At 42.6% G+C, this 22,508-nt stretch overlaps 1 long non-coding RNA gene across 8 annotated transcripts in view; it reads right to left on the minus strand.

The window, feature by feature from the left end:
• The window catches only part of LOC148222869 (uncharacterized), a 42,327-nt gene extending 21,966 nt beyond the window's left edge, over positions 1-20,361 (minus strand). For 2 of the 8 annotated variants that reach the window (XR_015805540.1, XR_015805536.1), the window contains exons 1-7: positions 19,840-20,299; positions 16,172-16,315; positions 8,631-8,714; positions 4,451-4,594; positions 2,217-2,319; positions 1,648-1,710; positions 163-249 (exon numbers count right to left, since the gene is read on the minus strand). This is a non-coding gene — a long non-coding RNA (uncharacterized LOC148222869). Of the gene's footprint in view, positions 1-162; positions 250-1,647; positions 1,711-2,216; positions 2,320-4,450; positions 4,595-8,630; positions 8,715-15,391; positions 15,528-16,171; positions 16,316-19,839 lie in introns of all 8 variants that reach the window. The other 6 variants (XR_015805537.1, XR_015805535.1, XR_015805538.1 and 3 more) reach the window with 6 other exon arrangements.
• Positions 20,362-22,508: the final 2,147 nt, after the last annotated feature.

A 22,508-nucleotide genomic window follows, 5' to 3' on the forward strand; every position in this document is an offset into this window, starting at 1 on the left:
ATGGATGAAAAGGAAGTCTCAGCTGAGGAGGGAGACAGTAAACTATGCATAACTTTAATATAAAAACCAAGAGCTTTGGAGATAAACTTCAAAGGAAACAAATTTGGTTGGAAATAGGAGCTAATCCTAATATTACCACAGGACCAAGCTGCAGAAATGTACCTAAGAGATGGCAGCAGGGCAGGCTGAGAAGACTGAATTCCTTAGGAAATGTTCTGTAATATGCTGGAATTGGATATGAGACAGCAGCTGAAAGAAAATTTAAAATAACAGGTTTTAGCTTTGAAATAACTCTGGAATTTATGGCTGTAATAAAGAGTAAATACTCTTCTTTTTTTTTTTTTTTTAATTACAGTCTAGGTAAGCCCATTTGAAGCAGTTGGACCCGGTCAACCTGTACATTTTCACTTGGATCCAATTCCAAACCCCTTACTTAAGGCAGGTCCCAAACTGAGGTTGAGTTTCACCCATTACAAAGTTAAAGACAATGTACAGAAAAAACCCACATGTCATAATGAGCCATATGAAAACCACATTATTCCATGGCCTTTGATCAAAATCTGGTGAGGCTCAGAGGTGAGATCTCCATAGAGAAAACTGAGAGAGAGATCTATAGAGTTCTATTTAGGATTTCTCTATGAAATGAAATCAAAGGAAACAAAGAACAATAAATATGCCTGACACATCTATGTACTGTATGTGAAAATTATCCTGCTCCTAGAGTGGTTGGTTTTGGCTCAGTAATTCAGGTTTATTCTTCAGCAGCATGTCCTCAGAAGAAAATCTGTGGTTTGTGCCTATGCTTTTGTGATTTGTAGAGGATTGTTGTTGTTACACAGTTTAATTTTTAGGATTTTTTTTCTTTATTTTTCCCCTTATTATTCTCATTCTCTACTCTCAAGCCCACAAGCTAAAAAAACACAAACAAACAACACAATTAGAGAAAGAACAGAAATAGTCTTTAACATCTGTTCTTGCCCAAACAGGACAATTTATCTAAGACAAAGGTAAAATAAATTATGTTTCTATTTTCACTTGAGAAAGGGTTTCTGCACTCCCAGTTTCTGCACTTGTTTGGAACTCTTCATATTTGCAAAGAAATTCCTTGCTCCACATCTCCTTGGAAGTGATTTTTCTCTCTTACTCTTTGAAAAACCTCCCCTTACATTCTTTTATTTATTTTTCATTCTTATGTTAAAGGCTTTCATGAAATAACACTTTTCAACTTCATATAATTAATAATTTCATTTAAAATACTGGTTGTTACTGAGCTACAACATAATTTGTACATTGATTTACTTTTCAATACTACTCCCAAATTAAATCCCTGGAATTAGAGACACAAATGTTATTATCAAAGTTCTCAAGCAGAATAATAAGGTGATACCAATAACTATCTTGTCTACAAAGTGGAAAGAATTTTGTTTTGTAGGAATTTCACATCTACATAAACCCACTTTGGATTAAATGTTGACTGCTTTACAAGTAAAATTTGCTCACTGGGATTGTGGAAAACAAGGCTCTTCATGGAAACTCTTAAGCATACATACAGAGCAAAGCACACAAAAAATCAGCTATGGTACTGCTATAGGAGTCCCCAGTTCAGTGAAAAGTTGTCCAGACTGGAAAAAAACATTAGGCACTTACTCTGTGCTTACACATCTTGAAACCCCAGAAGGATTCTTAAATTCTTCAAGATTTTTGCCCTCCCTGTAGAAAGCAGATTATTTTCAGTAAATGGATCACATTAGAACCGATGCCTTAGAAATTAGAGGGTTTATGGTGCTTTATGAGCTGGCTCCCTCACTCCACAATTGTTCTTCATTATCCCTCAACTCCAGCTGTACTGTGCTTCCCATAAAACCGACTGCCCACACTGTGAAAAGTGCCCTGGAAATAGCATTCGAGACTCTGAAATGTCCCCCATAAATGATCTGGACTCACTGCTAAAGAGCTTGAGAAGGTTTTTCTCCCCCCAGCTCCTCACATGGTCACCTTAATGGCAAATACAGCACAAGAAATTAAGTGAGGAGAGATTTTGCTCCCAGCACTGATGTGGGCAAGTCGAGGGAGGAAAACTGCCAACTAGGTCTGAGGGAGCCAGGATTATGTAGGAAAGGCAGGGGGCTCAGGGATGGACCAAAGGGAAAGGGCCAATGAGGTACAAAGTATTTACATATAAGTGAGAAGCACTGTGGGAGAGATTTTCCTCTCACCTTTACCAGGAGGGCTCTGTCTCCAGGGGATAATTGTGGGCTTGTGGCTTAAGGGCTTTTCCTCCAGGGGAGGGTCATGGCCTCAACTGGGCCTTCTGTCTCCCTAAAAATAAGTGTGAATAACAGTTCTCTGTGATTCTGTTATTCTGAAGTAATATACAAGATGTCAAACACAACTCAGCATGGGGGTGATTGTGGGGCCTTGGTTGATCTTCACTCTGTGACTATGACACACCACTGAAAGTTCTGAGGGGATCAAAATCCCGACCCACAAAAAAAAAAAAAACAAAAAAAAAACAAAACAAAAAAAACCCCACAAAACAAACCATCTTTTATTGATTTAAAAAGTACAAAAACGTGTTTCTCATTCCAGCTTTCCATAGACAACTCTTTCAAAGTCCAGAACAAAACAGGTGGATTGTTTAAGATTGGAAACCAGAGAACAACAGAGTGGTTTGGGCTGGAAGGGACCTTACAGCCCATCCAGTGCCACCCCCTGCCATGAGCAGGGACACCTTCCACTGGCCCAGGGTGCTCCAAGCCCTGTCCAACCTGGCCTTGGACCCTGCCAGAGACACAGATTCTCTGTGCACCCTGTGCCAGGGCCTCTCTCCCATCACAGGGAACAATTCCTTCCTAACATCTAACCTAAATTTCCCCTCTTGAAATTTGAAGCCATTGCTCCTTGTCCTGTCACTAGAATTCCTAATGGCATTTTGTAGTCAATTGAGAGCTCAGTTACGATTTCCTACACCTGAAAAAAGCCTTATTGAACTACCAAGATTCTCTGTTTAGGAACCCCAAGAACCATTTTACATTTTTTTACCCAACTGACAATAAAACAGTAGGGAGTTATTTGGTAGTTATTTGGGTGTTCACTGGAATCATGGAATCATTAAGGTGGGAAAATACCTTTAAGATCACCAAATTCAAATCTTCATTCTAGAACCACCCCCATGTTCACCATTAAACTAATTCCCCAAGTGCCAAGGACATTGAATTTGTCCCTAACCCTGCAGAATGAATTAAACATAATTGTGGAGCTGTATAAGGAATCAAATCAAGACATGATCATCCCATGCAGGATTCCCCTTTGCCACCACCTTTCCACTTGGAGTATTTCCACACCTAAGGATCACAAAAGAAATTAATGTCTCAATGGCTCCACTGTATAAAACAGCAAGAATTGAACTTTTCATCATCCTTTGGTTTAAAAAGAAATCCATCCCAGGAAGCAGTCCAGCACAAAGGACACACTGTCTCACTTCCCCATGAATTTACATGGAATATTAACCAATGAAGAATTTTGATAATTTATGTTCTTGACAAAAGGTTGTAACAAGAACAAGAAATGGGGGGAACTAATTCTTCGTATGGGAAACAGTAAAATTATAATTCACTGCAATTGCAGCCTTAGATTTTAATTTTCTGGTTCCCTTGGGCTCCACAGTGGGAGAAACTGAAGGACCTCACAGAAGAATTAAAAAGGGATTTATATCAGTGAAAAAATTGACTCATAAATAGTTATAGATTATATTGCAAGTTCTCATCAGACAGTTAAAACCAAAGCAGAGAGCCTAATTTAGGTTGTCAGAGGTTTTTAATAATGATCCTTTCAATTAAAAATCCAATAAATACATAATGGAAAACTTATATTGTTTTCACTAAACAAAACTGTGGTGGAAAAACAACACGCCAGCCAAATCTCTTCTTCCCTCCCATCTGTTTTCTCTCCAATTTTACTCAGATTTGAGCTAAAAGGCCCAAATAAAAAGCATCAGCACCCCATCATTATCCCAGAGAGTCAGGGAAATTTAGTTCCCTGCCTCCTGATAACAGGGACACGGGAACGTGGCCCTGCCAATGTCCAGCCACAGCACACAGACCTCAGGTACTCTGCCTTTTATTTCCAGAACTGCGGGGTTTAGTGCTGGAAAGCTCTTGGAACAAGACACCTCTTGTCAGGGCAGCATTTCTGTGCTCACACTGCACACGTCTCACTTGCTCTGCAATCCACAGGTGTGGAAGAAAGGAAGGGAGTGAAAAGAAATCAGTGAGACAACACCCAGAGTGAAACAATTTCCTGGAAATCCTGTATCAGACAGCCTCAGCTTTGTTACTCTCTTCCCCAGAGCAAAAAACACCACAGCTATTACCCAAAAGCTGTTAGGGCTTTTCAAATCCCTTTCCCAAACTCAGCCTGCAGTTTCCCAGTGGAATGAAGCACCACACACCTCAAGCTGCACTCCTGTCACTTGTTGCCTCTTGAAGAGCATCTTGGCAGTATCCCAAGGAAATTCAAAGTAGACACATCTCGCTGTGGGGCATTTTCACAAGTGCTCTGCCATGAAATGCTGCTTGGCTCACATCTTAGAGAGCTTGGTTTCATCAGAAAGCAAAAGTAAAAAATAAAAATATAATAAGGAACTGATAACTGAGAAAGGACACATTCAGATTCCTTGGCAAGAATCCCTGGTACCAGCTTTTTAGCAAGAAAGAACTTTATTTTAGTGGAAATTCACTCTATTTATCTGTTCTTCAGCAAATGATCATCAGAGGGATGGAACACCTCTCCAGGGAGGAAAGGCTGAGACAATTGGATGGTTCAGCCTGGAGAAGAGAAGGGTCTGATAAGACTTTATGAGAATTTTCTGAAGAGCTGGAGAGAGACTTGGGACAAGTGCTGGAGGGACAGGACACAGGGAATGGCTTCCCACTGCCAGAGGGCAGGGATGGATGGGATATTGGGAAGGAATTCCTCCCTGTGAGAGTGGGGAGGCCCTGGCACAGGGTGCCCAGAGAAGCTGTGGCTGCCCCTGGATCCCTGGAAATGTCCAAGGCCAGGCTGGATGGGGCTTGCAACAAACAAGTGGAAGTGTCCCTGCTCATGGTAAGGGGTGGAACAAGAGATTTAAGGTCCCTTCCAACCCAAACCATTTTAGGATTCTGAAGGTAACTTGGCTCTTGCCCTCCACTCAGTTTTGAATACTCATGGAAACATCACTTTGTCTCTGGCTGGGGACATAGACCTCCTGCACCCATGGTATTGCCTGGTGGAAACAAACCCAGTCAGGAGCACTGGAGAAAATATAAAAACTTTTATTTCTTGCACAAAGAGAATGAGGATTTTTGATGGGAAGGCAGATATCTGGATAAAAACATGTATTTCTCTCTTATGCTTGAGCTACTGGGAAAATAGAAAAAATAGAATAATTTAGTTCTGTCTTTCCTAAATTTTCTTTTGTTTTTGCCTGAGGTTCCTGATGGTGCCTGTGCTTTTCCCATGTCTTTCTAATAAACCAGCAGAGTTTGTAGTGTATTTTTTGTGTCTGGTGCATAAACCCACACTTTGTGAGGTTTCACACAGTCTCACACAGCTGAACCCATATCTCTGTACCTTATTACACAGCACCTTACATGCATAGAAAGCATGTTTTCCCCAGTTTTTTCCCAGGTATAGCCAGGCTAACCCACAGGGGGTTTAGGCACAGCAGCTCCCTGCAGCTTTCTCAGTCTCTCCAAGAAAACACAGAGCTCATCTCCCTCTTCCTACTAAAATCTGCAGCAAATCTTAATTTTCAGCCCAACAGCCCAGCTGAAAAATGTATTTTCTGCAACACCGTTGTGCTTAAATTATACCAAAAATCATTTGTAATTAAAATAGAAAAAAAGAAAGCCACCAATACAAAGCTAAAACCCCAAATCTACACATTTTTTCCAGAATACTAAGGTGTGTTTACCTCAGTCTAAGCACTGTCCCCAAAATGGTCAATTCTTCACTCAAAAAGTTGTCTACCCCAGTGCACAGCCAGTGGGTGTTACATGAGGAGCTGTAGGCAGTAATATTTAGTATTTTATTTCTTATCCCAGACAGGATGGTTTGCCTTCAGCTATGGACTTCTACACCCTTCATCCTCAAGGCTAAATATCAATGCCAAAAAAAAAAAAAAAAAGAAACTGATACACAAAACTTATAAGAATGAGCCTGATGAGGCCATTATTTCTACAGCATCCACGTAGATTGGAATTATTTCCTGTAATTCTTAAAAAAAAACCAGATCATTTTTTCATGTTTCAATTTGCACTGATATAAAAATACATTTTTTTTTTAAGAAAGAAAACCCACCTTATAAGTATTTTCCTATTTCAAACAAATCCTTTTATCTAAGGGTGAGCCCAGGTTGTTACTTGAGATTGTTTGCATAAAATCTCATTAGCCTATTGATTCTTCTTCTAACACATTAGGTAGTACTTCATTACCATGCAAATAGAGACAGACTTTTTACATGTACCTTAATGCAGCACTGATTATTCTCCTTTCATGGCATCGACAACAAAGCACCATAATGAAAGTCATCAATAATTGTTCAACAGGTGAAAGAGATTAGAATCAAAGAGATATTTTCTTATCAGCAAGAGCTTCCTTTTCCCCTCCAAAACACAAATTTGGCTGATTATCATTCTCAGGGATATGCAAGGCTCCCAGTTTCATCTTTTCCTCCCACAGATAGGCACAATGCACTGCAGGATGAAATATTTTGGAATTCAGAGCAAAATTCCAGACCCAAAGGAAGCAGCGGCACTTCCAGTGCTGCCTTCTTCCCCCAGATTCCAGCCCTGTCCTTCCAGCCAGTTCCAGTGATGGCTCTGAAGCACCACCTCAGCTTTTATTTTAAACACTTTTGATGTGGAAGGTCCCTGCTTTAATGTGGCACACGGCTTGTGAGGAAGAACAACAGAATCAGAAAGTCGTGGAATGGTTTGTGTTGGAAAGGACCTAGTGCCATCCCTGCCATGGGCACCTCCCACTATCCCAGGTTGTTCCATGCCCCATCCAGCCTGGCTTTGGACACTTCCAGGGATGGGGCAACCACAGCTGCTCTGAGCTGGGTGATCTTTGAGGTCTCATGGAGCCCAGAGTATTCTGTGATTCTGGAAAGTCATATTGGCAATACAGTGGCTACAAATTAAATCTACCGTAATTTTAACGCTAAATGCTCTCCAGGATGTCAGCAGAGCATCTCTGGGACTGCCCTTGGGAGAGAGTTCAAGAGCAGAAACTCCAGCAGGGAATGTTTGCTGGCAAACAGCCTCTGCTGGGATAGAATCACAGAACCCCAGAATATCCTGAGTGGGAAGAGACCCACAGGGACAATCCAGTCCAACCCCTGTCCCTGCACAGACACCCCAACACTCCCACCCTGTGCATCCCTGGGAGCATTGTCCAAACACTCCTGGAGCTCTGGCAGCCTTGGGGCTGTGCCCATTCCCTGGGGAGCCTGGGTTCCAAACACCCTCTGGGAAGAGCCTTTCCCTGATCTCCAGCCTGACCCTGCCCTGGGACAGCCCCAGCCATTCCCTGGGTCCTGGCCCTGGGCACAAGGAGCAGAGATTGGAGCTGTCTCTCTGCTGCCCCAAAAGTGGGGATGCCAAAGGTGTCCCTGCAGGAAGCATAGCCCAAAGGATCCCATGCTCTTCACAAAGAGACCAGTAGAGACTTTGGTAAAGAGCAGGACAGAAAACAGAGAGGACAGGAAAAAAAATCCAAAAAAGGCAGATTCGAAAGGCAGAAAAATGCCACTGGCTTCACTGGTGCAAAAATGTCTTGAGGGGAAGCCCAGGATGAAGCAGGTAACCCACTCCACCTGACTGAACAGTAATTTCATTGCTTCTTTTGTGTGATCATACCCAGGAGCTGCCATTTGAGACACCACAAACACTAGTGATAGAGACAGGCACTACCCATGGGGTGAAATTTGTGCAGAGCTAAAAACCAAAATCTCATATTCTTCAACTCAGTCTGTATAAAGAAGGAAGGGCAGCTGCCTACAAAACCTCCTGGGGTGATAATGCAACACCTACAAGTGACCAAGGTCCTCAGGAAGAGGGACAGGTTGATCTTGGCTCCCTATAGCAGGGCCAGGACCCAGGGAATGGCTGGGGCTGTCCCAGGACAGGGTCAGGCTGGAGATCAGGGAAAGGCTCTTCCCAGAGGGTGTTTGGAACCCAGGCTCCCCAGGGAATGGGCACAGCCCCAAGGCTGCCAGAGCTCCAGGAGTGTTTGGACAATGCTCCCAGGGATGCACAGGGTGGGAGTGTTGGGGTGTCCTGAGCCAGAAGTTGGACTCAATAGTGCTTGAGGGTCCCTTCCAGGCGTGGAGATCCTGTGCTTCCATGAACCAGGAGCAGAAGTCTGCACAGAAGAAATATAGAGAGGCAATAAAAATGTTGGAAGCAGCCTCCAGCACTTTTTCCTTAGCAAGAACAAATGCAGGCACAGAGCAGCAGCAGCACTAGAAATGTGGCTGTGAGAGGCAGTAAAAGACACATCTTTTGGAACAGAGTGCTAAGTGGAAAAAAAAAAAAGTAAAATAAAAAACACCTGAGATTTTAAGTGAAGGAAACACTTCCTACCTGTTTCTCCCAAAGTTAAGGGCAATGGGGTCTCCCATGTAGGCAGACAGGATTTGGCTGTTAAATTTTCCTACAAAAAAGAACCTGTAAGAAAGAAATCAAGTAACCAGCCAAATAAAGGAAAGAAAATTTCACTTATATGTGCCTATAGTTTATAATGAATTGGGCCCCATTTCTGTAGTAATTGTGAGCCAAAAGCCAGAGCTTTGCTATAATTCAGTTTGATTACTATTGTTGACTTCCTTTTCAACAGCTTTCCCAAGAACCAATAGAAAAAGCCAACAATCTATCATCAAAAAGTCCAGCAAGGAGGGGAGAAGGAAATGCATAAAATAACAAAAATTTAGATGTTTTGAGCAGAACCTTCTGTTAGAAGAAAAGGGTTTACTCCACAGACAAATTTTACTCCATTGCCAAAAAATAACAAGCAAAGGAAAAAAAAAAAAAGAAATATGTCAGAAATTCTGTCTTGTCAAAAGCAAAGCAAAATAATTGTAAAATGCAAAAGCAAAGCAAAATAATTGTACATGTGTACATGTAATACTAAATGATATTATACATCTCAATCAAAACCAGCTAATGAATCCCACTGCCTAAAAGAGCCTGCTTCAGTTATCAGCATTCCAGGCACAACTGCCACAGATTCAACTTGTGCTGTCAGAAGTGGCTTAAAAGAAAAGGCAAAAGCCCTAGAAATGTATGTATAATATTTACTAATCACAACTAATTCAGCAAGATTTAGGAATTTGTATGCCTTCAGCTGCCAAATATCATCTGAAATGTTTTAATACTCTCCAAGACCCTTATTGCCCTTTCACTTGCAAATTTTAGACAGGATTACATTTTCTTGGTTGGTTTCTTTGCACAGAAACTGTGTCCTATGTAAGGAATCAGCATTATGTAATTAACACAGATAAGAAAAAACAAAAATAAACAGTTTAAAATGGGCTGGAGTGACAGGACAAGGGAGAATGGCTTCCCACTGCCAGAGGGTAGAGTTAGATGGAATACTGGGGAGAAATTCTGTCCTGTGAGGGTGGGGAGGCCCTGGCACAGGGTGCCCAGAGAAGCTGTGGCTGCCCCTGGATCCCTGGAAGTGCCCAAGACCAGGCTGGAGCCTGGGATAGTGGAAGGTGTCCCTGCCCATGGCAGGGGGTGGCACTGGAGGGATTTAAAGTCCCTTCCATCCCAAAACATCCCGTGATTCTGTGATTCACTGGATGGTGAAAAAAAATGCCATATTCCTGCCACTATTAAGGAAATAATTCCAGTACAATGATACTTATAATCCAAACCCTATCAGTCAGAAAATTTAACATATTTAATGGAAAAGATAACAATGTTTTCATAATGAGCAGGTCCTGAAACAGGATCATCCAAATTTGCTGTACTAATAATTCAGAGAGCTGCTGTGAATTAATCCCAGACAATCTTCTCCATGTTCTCTTCTTTGACACACTTCAGAAAACAGGAAAAATTATGTAAGTTGATGAAAAACACAAACCCAGGGCTTACTCCAAAAATCTGTGGCTCTTTGGGGGGCGGGGGGTTTGTTTGTTTGTTTTCTATTTTATAAGAACTGCAATCCATGTATCAAAGCTTGTGTTTGATTAGCCAGCTCCAAAGCCGTATTTTGTGAATCTCACTTTTAGCAGTGTAAGAGCCTGACAGAGAGACAGAGGCTTCAGCCAGCCCTTAGAATCTGTTCATTGCACAGACGAGGTCACAGCAGTTGAGGGTGGTGGGTGAGCCCAGAGCTGCTGGCCACAGGCAAGCTGTGTGTCCTGCAGCCCCTCTGGTTCTGGTTACAATGCATTATTTACTTTTCATTACAGAGCATCTGAATACATGGCTACCAATCACCATCATACACAATACCTTTTACATTTACATATAACCTATCCAAACTGCTAAAATTACCCTATTATGTTAGTGACTAGCCAATCATTGGAGTTAGTAGTTATATGTTAAACTTTGGGACTTGTTCTGCAGTGGAAATTTCTGAGATCTTTTCTCTACTTGCAACATTGGCTTTCTTGTTTGCCTGTGAAAATCCTTTTGTTTGGTAAAAACATCTTTTGTTTGAAGTGGATTTATCCTTTGCACTAAGCCATAAAAGCCCCTTCCAACTCACTTTGCTCTTTGCCTTCTAGTTACCCAGTCAGACTGGCTCAGCAATTCTTTCCTTCTATATCAAAACTTCCTATCATTTCTATTCCTTCTTCAGATTCTACATTCAAAGCCCTTTCTGTTACACACACATATCTGTGAGACCTTCCTGCCAAATCCTTATCCTTCCCAACATGGCAGTGTGTGGCGAGGGCGAGTTGCCTTCCTGGAGCGTGTCCCGCAGGGGGCAACCAGGGCAGGCAGAGTGGCACACAAACACACACAGGGCTCACTGCCAGGGGCCAGTGAAAGGTGGGAAGGGTCTTCGTGTGGAGCTTTGATGGGGTTTATTGCAGCCACACATCAGAGGGGTCCAGGGACAAAAGACCATGAGCAAGGAAGGGCTTGGGTTTAAATATGGGGGAAAAGGGGTGGAGTGTGGGATCAGGATCCAATGGGAACAGGGGAAAGTGCTGCAGAGGTGGGGTAAGGGACCAGGGAAAGCAATGGGGTAACAGGGGTGGAACACTGCAGTAAAACTGGGGCCAATGGGGATCAGGGGAAGGGAGAACATTCTAGAGGAAAACCAAAAAAAAGGTAGAAAGGGTGGTCTGGGCCAAAGGGGAACACGGAACTGGGGTACATTAACGTGAGATTGCAAAGGACTCTGGGGAGGAGCCTTTTGTCTCCATGCCCTTGATGCCTCTTCAACTACTCAGGGTCTCTGCTTCCAGGACATGCAGATTGTTGTTTCCCTGGCAGGTCCCAGGGCCTCCACAACCAGTAGCAAAGGGTTTTTCTCCTGGGAAGAGAGGAAGAGGGAGCCCACCGGTTCTGAAAGCGTCTTTACAGGACTGGGCCAGTGTTAATAAACAGAAATGCTACATGATACACACTGGATACCAAGGAAACTCATGAAAATATGCAGCTGAGTCTATGGCTAAGTGAGTTGTTTCTATTAGAATTCACTTTGAAAGCCATTAGATTAAATTGAACCATGGAAAATTGTAAGACAATTTGCGTTCTTACTTTAAAATCTATAGTCTGAGTAAATTGCTCTCAAATCTTCATCTTTGTTAAACTAAAGTATAAGACTTAAAGAGCAAGATTTACCTGTTGACAGCAGTGATGGACTGTCTTTGCTCAAAAGACATTGCTTAATTAAAAACAAATGGGGTTAATGTGAATTAAAACTATGAGCTCAAGTGCAATCAACAGTCAAGTCAATCTGAAAGTGGGATGACCTTTAAAGGAGAATGTTTTCACTCGTTAAATACGTTGCTGACTTTTGGGAAAGAAAGATAAAGTTTAAAAAGGAAAAAAAGGGTTGCTAATAGGCTGTGAGAAAAGGATCTAAAGAGAAAGAATCTTACATCTTGCTCTTCTGTGGCAAGCGGGACAAGGACCTATATTTTTAATGAATATTTTCTGTGCACTTTCATTTATCTCCTCCATATTGTTCCCCTTAGTGTCTACAGTTAAATCAAAAGAGACACTCACTAGGGAAAAATAACCAAATCGAGCCTAACAACAACAAAAGTGCTGTTATCCACAGGAATACAACAGCTTCTAAGGAAAAGAGAAAATCAGGGAGCCATTAATTAGAAAATTAGTTCCAATGAAGCTGGCAAGGTTTTTTTTTTCATATGGAAAATGGGAATGTTGCTGTTTATGTCTCTCAGAGGCCTTTGGAGATGCCAACTCTGAAGCAAGTTAGAAATGCTCAAAAATAAAGGAATTTTTTTCTACACTTCAAGGCACAATGGCAGAAGAATCAACTAATTATATCCCATCTTCTCCACCAGCACATGAACAATGGGATGTGTTGAGGAGTGGGGTGTAAGAGAGCAGCCAGCCAGGGCCACCCCAACCGACTTTTTATCCATAAAGATTCTTGAAAGCTTAGGAGAGGTTTTTCATGAAATTCCAGAGAAATAAGCGTCTTTAGAGGATGCCATTTGCCCAACAGAGCCCCAGTCCTGCCCACTGGAGAATTTCCACTAGGACAGAAACACAGGCCTGTGAGGAAGTTCTCAGGGAATGAATGAGATTATAATTTTATAGCACAGTTACCTGCACAAAACTTATTTAATCTTCACAACTCGCCTGATTGCTTTTCACATTATTATTGGAAAGTCATTCCAGAACCTCATTTTCTCTATCTGTGAGCAAACTTCTGAAGTCCAGCTGGAATTTATGAGCAGACTATTTGAAACCACTCATTCTTATGCTAACATTTCCTTAGCACTTTCTCCATTGATTACTTTTCTCACTAAAGTGCCTCTCCAGACAAAGTCTATCGCCTGTCAACTTTAATTTCACAAGGTATCATCATATAAAATAGGTCTGTATATCTTTAGTCAATCTAATCATTTTAGAAAAATATGGGACGTTTTGCAAGATAAATGGTGGAGAGCTAGGATTTAACATGAGTAATAGGACTTGGAGTAAAGGAGTGCCTGGATGCAGGAGGGCTTTCTGTCCTCCAACCCTCCTGCTCCCTTCTCAGAAGTGACACCTCCAAAGGGCACTTTAATGAGCCTGAACTGGGCAATAAAACTTCACAAACACATATCACCTACACACAAAATAAACCAGGAGCTGTCCTCTGTAATAAGCAATTTCCAAGGATTGAAGCACTCAGTCCTTTCTTTTCTTTCCAAAGCAAGGGTATAGTCACATCTTGTTCACACTTAAAATACAATTTAAGACTTTCTACCAGGGAATAGAAAAGGTTACACAGACTAATTGTATCACAATTCATTTTCTCAGGAAAGTTCCCAAAATCCCAGACTGAGGATTAAAAGATCTAGCTCAGCTTGGTCATGCACAGTTCCCAAAGCCAGGAGGACAACTAGCAGGAGGAATGCTCTGTCTGCACACTGCAGGAAGCTAATAGGGAGTCCGCAATTTACTTCAGTTAAATAATATGCAGAAAGAAGAGTTTCCCATTACACAAAGGATTCTGGGAACACCTGCAAGCTCCAGAATACTAGTTGGTTTTGGACAAGTCACAGACTTTTTTATGTTTTCTTTCTCTGTCTTTTCTATGTGTGGTTTCCATGACCCATGTTTAGAAATAAAAATAAACCAATTTTTCAGATGTTCGTGAGATCCTGCCTGTGTTGACCCCACACATGGGATGACACTCTGAGTGAGTGGGAATAGTAAGAAGAACAATGCCACTCAATCTGATCTGCTCTGGAAAACCACAAACACTTCAGTTAAAGCTAAACCAGCAAAAAAAAACCCCACATTTAGTAAGTGGTTTAGGGCTGCTATAAAAGAAGGGAAGACAAAAGATGGGCTCATTTAGTGTTTCATGAAAGGTCCCATGAACATTGTGACAAACCAGAACAAAATCCATTTCCACCCCATCACCGACACGAGGCCTTGCTCTCCTTCTCCAGAACAAGGTTATTTGTCTATCCATGCCCTAATTTGCTGATAGACATCACACACTTCCATTCCTTTTCATTCAAAATGAGATAAAAGGTAGGAAATGCAGCAGCACACCGTGTCCCCGCAGAGAGACACTTGGATATTCAATGTCATCTAAAGTCTCCCTGATGTGAGGAGCCCAGACTAATTTACTGCCCCTCCTAGTCTAGACAAAATATAAACAACATAATTTACTGTGACCTGCGGTGTGCTGCTTTCCTTTCTATTTTTCAGACATGTTTAATAAGTTTCAGAAAAAGCACAAATGCAGAAGTCAGAGACCAAGTGACAGGAATAATTTACTGAAACCTGGAGATTCACATCCCTCTTGATTTTAACACAAGTGGCAGCTTTCACTGCCTTTAAAAAGGGGACTGAGGAGCTTGGCACTCTGTGCTAGCCAGGTTTAAAAACTCTCTCTGGGCACTTTCATTTTCTCTGAAGCAGCAATGTGAGAAGAAAACTCAAGTCAGGAGCTCCACAATCAGCACCAGGACAGGAGGATTTATAATACCAATGACCAAAAAGGATAAATGAGCCTCCTCCAAAAACCCCTGTCTAGAGGCAGAGACGAAAGAAGGAATTTAACAGAAGCACTCCCTGCCAACAGGAGCTGCAAACCTGGCAGGGCAGCTGCTCTGTGCCTGGAGCTCAGGGACAATTTAGGGAGCCAGGAAAGCCCAAGCCTTTAAAAAAGCCAAGGTGTCCATCTCCACCCTGAGCCCTTCATCTCTCAGGAGTTGTGAGAGCATCTACTTCGAGCAGCGCCTCCCACAGCTCGGGGAGGTTTGGAGAGTGTTTCTGTGCTTAGCACAGGAGCTCATGAACCTTCTCCACTGGGAGACGAGCAGAAGAGCGAGTTACCTGCGAGGGGATCTTAGTTCAGTTCCTCATTCAACTCATGTCCAGCAAGGCTGGAGAGTGAAATAAATAAGGGCAAGGAGACCGGCCCCTTTTTAGTGCCTTTATTGAAAAAAATCAGCTTGGGTGGGGGCCCAAGGGGTCACGCACAACACTGCTGCTCCCAATGGATGACCCAGAAGAGGAGAAATTCAGCTTTGAGGTATAGCACACATCCTCACAGAAATCCCTAAAAAAAACCCCTCCCTTGTAGTATAGGGGTTATCATGTCGACTGGGTTCTGTTGGGTCATGGTGACAAAGCAAAAAAGCCCTGGTTGGTGATGTCATTTTCTCCACCGTTTTCCCTACCTGGGAGTACCATTTTTATCTTGGATGTTATACTGGCTCGTTGTTTTTAGGGGTTTTTATTTCCGAGTTGTGTCCCATGAGCACTTGCTGTTCCCCTCTTTGCCGGGAGCCATTTTGGGAGCAGTGAAGGCATTACCTGATGGGAGGGAAAGGGCAGAGGGGTAGGACAATTCCAGAAACTGGGAACCAGAACAGAATGAGACCAGTAATTTAACATTAACAAATAACACGAAAACAGGGTGTTTTCCACAGTCAACAGAACAAACTCAGGAACTTGTTCCTCCCAGAGAGGACGTCCCGCCCTCACACAGGGAGGGTGGAGGGACATCAGCCTTCGAATCCCCAGCAGGGAAGTTGTGCAGAGCATTAGCACTTCCAGCCTCCCTGGAACACCCCCGAGCAGAGGAAATGTTCCGTGATTTACCAGAGTCATTGGTTTTGCCCGGAGCACTGGTAAAAAAGTTGGCTTGGACAAAGTAGCAATAAATGAAACATGAAATAAATAAAACGTTGGGGGGTTATCACTGCTGTTCTGATTTCAGAAGGAAGCCAGAAGGGGGATTTCCCAAGAAACTCTGGTTTTCTTAAAGACAGCCTAATATCAGATTGAAACAACACCCAGCCCCACTACACTACATCCCCACTGTGGGACTAAAAAGAAAGCAAAGGCTACAAGGAAATTGCAGCAGTTAGAGACACTTTGGTTTTATCCCACACAAGAGGGAAATGCCTGATTTCCTGTAGCTGCCTCTCTGTAATCCCAGTGCAGGAGAGACTTACCCCACCCTGCTCAGCATCCCTCCTCATTCACCCCTTCCAGCCATTGGCAGATCCTCAGGGAATGTTGATTGCTGGGTAATGCCAGGCTGCTGCCACTGGCATCGCTCAGATGCAAAGAAAAAACTGGAGCACTGATGGGGTGACCTTAAGATATTATTGGAACAAAAAAAGATGCATTAGAACATGTGCCTTGTCCATGCCATTGTCATTACTTTCTCCTTTAGCAGCTCTAAGTCCAGTGATTTGTTCTGATCCTGGAAGAACACAAATCTGGAACCTCAGATCTGCTAATCTCTGTGTATTTTGCTGGCTTAATTTATCAATATTACCAATTAATATAATTTATTCAATAATAAATGTGACTAAAAAAAAATCAAATGCACAAATGCTTCTTCCCTCCTGCTATTCAATAATAGAGTGAATAAAATCCATTAAAGGGGTAAAGTGGACAACTAAACACTCAAATCTTTATCTCGTACACTAAGACGTCCTGAAGCCTTGCCTAACACAAACCTCTTCCAAAATAGAGAAAAATAGCATAGAATATTAAATAAGTGAGGAACACAGAGTTCAAAGCACATTTGTGCATTGGTAACAGGGTAACCACAGCACAATAATGCACTAGGGGCTATAAAAAAAACATGAAATCCCACACAGGTCTGGATAAAATCTGAGACTCTTTTACAAGAGTGGGCTGCCACGGAGCTCTGGATTCACCCACTGAGGATTTCCCACCTGGAAAGACCCAAACATACAGATACGTGTCCACTCAAAGGCATATTTTATTTCCAGGTTTAAATTCTCCAAGAATACTTTGGTCTGATGGTTGCAACCATGCAGATATTAATTTAACGCCTGTAAATTAAAATTCAATTTGGCAGCCTGTGCATAGAGCAAGCATTACCTGTCTCACATATGAGGCAAAGAGATGACAAGCTGCTTCCTTTCTGAGAGACAAAATGTTTATCAGTATTCCCCGAATCAATACTAGGGAGCTGTAGCCAATTTAGAGGCCTCTGACACTTATTTAACTAGAGCCCAGCTGTAATTAATATTAGCTTGCCTGGAATGCAGGAATAAGCAAACTAAACTGCCTGTGGGGTACATAATTTTTGCAACACCACGATGACACAGACAGGCACTGTGGAAGTGTGGAAGCATGGAAGGAATGTGACTCCCAAAAGGAGTGGGCAGCTGCTCATAGAAGGCACCCAACAAAACTGTTGATTAAAATATTAGACTCAGAAAACTTGAGTTCAGTTTTGAAGCTGATCTCTCCAGAGTTTTCCTGTGTCTCCATTCAGCCCTTCCTCCTCTGTAACACAGAGAATGAAGAAGCCTCATTTTCCCTCTTTCTGCACACCCCTGCCATTTGATTTAAACCATCCTTTACAAGCTGCTCAGGTCACCTTTTGTATCCCAAAACATGCAAATAAACCAGGATGTCCCACACAAACAGGACAGAAGGCATTTTTCCAAGGAATGTGATGGAGTCACAGAGCTCCTGCTCCCATCTCCCAACACACTCCCTGCACACCCACAGTGCTCTCCAAATTGGATATTGAAAAGCCTTGGACTGGAAGAGCAGCCCAGGTTAATTTTGATGGAGTTTGATAATTAGAGTTATCAGACAGTAGGAGCCTTCCTCGGGCATCTTTGACACTCTCTCAAAGAAAAAAACAATGTGATATTGTGAATATATTATCTCTTTGCAAAGATAAAAGCTGGAGTCATGCTGTGGTCATCATAAAACCTCTCTCTCTCTTTGGTTTCTGATGTTTATCTGCACTTTCTTTAGATCCTGGTCTTCTGTTTCTTCCATCTGTATCTGCTGTAGACAAAATAATCTGAAAATCTGTAGTAGTGTGACACCAGCTTACTACAGCAAACTATATCTAAAAACACTCACATCCCACAAGTCCATCCATTAAATGGATAGCAACTTGCATAAAACAGCATATAAATTTTAAAACCTGCAGAAAATAGCTGAGATATTTGAAGGTCGTCATGCCTTGCACCAAAACTCTGACATTCTATCAGCTTTGGATTAAAATTATTTTGGCTGCAATGTCCCAGTGTCCAATTCTCCCTGCATTGCCTGGTGGGAAACATCCTTCCTGTGCAAGCCAGGGAAAACTCAAATTAACTCCTGTGTAGAAGGTTGTGTTTATAATCACCATTTTTTAAGGAGCTGGAAGTTTGGGGAGATTGTTGTGGTCAACAATGAACCCACTTGACAAGGTCAGGTGGTTTGTGAAGAGAAAAATGTTGCCGGTGTAAAAGTAATTAGGTTGCACTGAAGAGAAGCTGCCAAAGTCCCAGCAGCCTCCGTTGGGGTAAAGCAGAATAATTAAAGCAGTTTTAATGCCTACTTACACCAGCAAAGTCTGGCTCTAACACTGGCTGTCGAAAATAAAAAGAAAAGCGGAGGTGATGAGATTGCACCATTTCATGGAAAGCTATTACTGAATAGTGAGGTGCTGGTGCTGAAATACCCAATTATCCACTGGAATATTGACCTCTTTGCCCACAGGTGTCCCAGCGGGAAGCAGAAGCAGGGAATTTGGTGCAGTCAGACATTGTCTGAGCTTTTACCAACACCTAAAGCCTTGAGCTGCTGCCAGCAGAGGAGTCCATTATTGAATCTGCTGTGCAGCTCCAGCTCATCTTCTGCTCTGCAAAACCCTCCAAAAAGGTCAGCCAAAGCTTTCTGCAGCAAAAATAGACAGAAAGCCTTTGGAGCAAAGGAAAAGCAGGAAGAGCTTTAAGAGCTTGAGCACAAGTTGGATAACCCAAAACTCGAGTTTTCCAGGGTGCTGAGGTAAGGGTGCTCGACCTCAGCTCAGCTCTCCAATACCCAGACTATAACAGTCTTGGATTTAAGCACTATTTCTCCTCCCATATTTCCTGGGAAAGTATTTGCTGTTAAGGTCTAAATTCCATCCACAGGAACCAAAGATAACTTTAACTGGTGAAGAGATAAGACTTAATCATTTCTCAACCATTACTGATGTTTCTATAGTTCCCATATGTTTTTGAGATTTGAGGGGCAGGTGTTGTTTTGCTTTTCTGTTTTGTTTTGTTTTTAATTAAGCAAAGCAGACAATTTGTACTAACTCTGTAATTTTCACCTCGCCCACAGAAGAGCTTTGAACAACTTCTTCCATTTCTTTCCATTTTACCTGCGAGCTCAAAGCTGAGTTTCCTCTGCTGCTGACAAAGTGAACCTGAGCTGTGGGAAGCCAGTAAATCTCAAGCAGCAGTGATGCTTTATGTACCTTAAGTACTGCAAGATTAAAAATGTGGTTTTATCACAGTGTGATACCAACGTTAATAACTCGTCTGGAGCAGGAATTCAAAGCTTTCACTATTCTATAATTGAAAGTAGCCCAGTTGCACACGGATTCAGGTAGCAACAGAGGAGCTCAGATCATCTTAGTCAGTATTTCACTCTAACAGGAGCCTGAGACGGGCAGGGAAGCATCACTCAGTCAGGCATTACCAACACTGGGGTTTGCATTAGCAAATGAAGCTACATGCAAGTCACAATCCCACGCCAGTCGACTACAAAGCAGGTCAGGCATGCAGAAAAATTCATTTGTGGCACTTGCTGAAAGCAGAGAGAACATTTAAATTTCAGATTTTCAGCCCATCAGCAATAGCCTTACCTGCTGCTACATTTTCAGTTGTCCCAGCAACAAGCAATTCCTTTTTTTTCAGCCTTTTTATTATCACTTCTCCTTTTCAGCAGGCTTTTGTGAGACAATTATTTCATAAATCTTAGTTACTGTTTCACTTTGTTTTGTCTGGGCTCAGTATGACAAGTGCAGGCTGTCACAGAGAGCAGCTGTCCCTCCCAGCACAGCTCCACTGCAGCTCTCACTGCAGAGCTGGCACTCACACATCCACAGGAGGCAGAGGAGCAGGAGCAGGAGAGACTGGAGGGATGTCAGGGCAGGACGAAGGGACACCCGGGTGGTGACAGCCTGGGAAGGGGCAGGAGGAACTGCAGCTCCGCTGTGCTGAGCTATGGCATCACCGGAGACAGGGTGGGAGCTGCCGGGCTGCAGGGAGGGGTGGGCACAGGTCACCAGGAAAGCAGGCAGGGACCACGGGGAGAGGGAGGCTGGACTCCACTGCAGGGAGTACCGGGGATGTCACAGCTCTGAGAAGGGTGGGAACACGCTGGGGTGAGGCAAAAGTACAAGGGAGCAAGTCGGGGCACTCTGGTGGAGCAAGGAAAGGAAAGAAACCTTCCCCAAATAATTTGAAGAAGCCTTTACCCTGCCTGGGAGCTCCTGAATATCCCTCTTAGCAGAGAGCTCTCCTAGCAGGGTGGGGAAGATAAGCCTTCTCAGCTTGCTAAGCAGAAGGAACGTTTAAATTCCAATAACTCCTTTAAAATCTCTTCACCACACACAGTTCGCTTCAGCAGGAGAAGCCAAACAACCACCAGCAAGAGCAATTTGAAATATTCATCTGGATGGCAGTGCTATTTCACATCTCCTCTTTAGCCATTGCTGGCATCAAACTTAGCACAAAACCCAGAATCTGAAATGGTTTTCAATAAAAGCAGCACTTCCATAGCTGCCCTGGAGTGCCATTAAACTGAGGTCACTTTCAGTGATGGAGCTGCAACTTAATTTTATTTTCCTTGATTGATTGCAGCTAGCCTTGCTCTTCACCACGCTGCTCCTAAACCCTTGTCTCACCTTAACACATGGTTCATCCCACAGACTTCTCAGGGAGCTGTTGCACATTTGGTGCTCCATTATTCTCTAGTCCTTGGGCGAAATTAGGAGAAGTGCATCTCCTTTCTCTTCTGAGGATTAACTGCAGCATAAAACAGTCTGGGACAGGAACGCTGCTCTTGTGCAGCTGCACCTGCAAGTTGTGGGTTCTGTCCATAAAGACACCATGTCTGGGGTGGCTGGGACACAGCAGATTATTGTCCCTCAGAACTCATCAGAGCTCACAACAGCAGAGAACTGGGAATAAGATGGGGTTATAGACAAAGTGCTAATGCTTAGGAAATACTGAATCGCAGAATATCCTGAGCTCGAAGGCACCCACAGGAACCATCCACTCCAACCCCAGGCCCTGCCCTGACACCCCAAAAATCCCACCCTGTGCATCCCTGAGAGCGTTGTCCAAAAGCTCCTGGAGCTCTGGCAGCCTTGACCACTGCCCTGATCTGCTTGTGTCTAATAAAAGTGTCAGAATGTCATTTTAACAGCTTTTGGTTACAATTTCACTGCCTTCTCTGCCAGGAGACACATTGCACCTGACTTGAAAAGATTATTAAAACGTCAAGGATGCAAAAATCCTCTGTGTGTGTCCGCAGCTTTGGACAGAGCTAAATCAGCTCTGGAGTTACAGTCATCTCCGAAAACTGGTAAAAGTCTCCGGGCACAAACTGTCACCATTTGTATTTCCTAAATCACCTTAAACACCAGCTAAAACACAGGGCTCAGTACTGCCTATAAGCCTGTGTAAATGGCTGGCAGTGCATATACATTGCTCATTTCCCACCTGGATTTCCTGCTATTCCATCTCATTTGTGCAAGGCAGGCCCAGCTCGTGTCTCTGTTCCAGATCAGGCTGCAGAGGAGCAGAAGGCAGCAAGGCGAGCTTCAGCACACAGGGAAAAAAAAAACCAAAAAAACCAATTCATTCCTCTCTCATAAATCATATAGAAACTAGGTAGGTAGAACACAAACTTGGGAAAATTCCTGCATTTCTGATTTTTTTTTTTTTTCATTTAGAAAGAAATCTAAAGGTAAAAACCAGAAAGTTGCCAGGAATTTAAAAATAAAAAAAAAGTCAACTTATGCAGACATTTACAAATTTTTCAAAAGTAAGAATATTTGAATGAAGTGGGTGAATGTCCTAAGGTGGAATTGAAGGAGTTTTAGTCAGCCATAATTTCATTTGAAAAGCCTAACAACACCCCTGGCTTTAAATTCCATACATCATTTTGCTTTTGCTTTGCAGTTGTTGAAAATGCCATCACAAGAAAACAATGTGCACCATTTCTAGTAGTGAATGTTTATAGTTTTTGGTTTCTTTATCCCAAGAAATTGCCACGTACATAAAGAAAATCAATCTTTTCAATTTCCAAACTGTTTTAGAATTTATGTTCATTTTCTATTATAAGCATTTGACCTGATCTATGAGAAGTCAGATGGGAAAGTTTCTACCCTTTGCAGTCAGGAAAAATATGTTCATGAGTATTTTTAGACTCTGCAATGTACAGGTCTTAAAACCTGAGATATCCCTTCACATTTTATTTCCTGATGCTCAATATATTTTCTGTTGCCCATTTGTGATAACAATT

The sequence above is a fragment of the Sturnus vulgaris genome, chromosome 9 (assembly GCF_052056855.1).
Source record: "Sturnus vulgaris isolate bStuVul1 chromosome 9, bStuVul1.hap1, whole genome shotgun sequence".
In the NCBI taxonomy this organism is placed as follows: Eukaryota; Metazoa; Chordata; class Aves; order Passeriformes; family Sturnidae; genus Sturnus; species Sturnus vulgaris.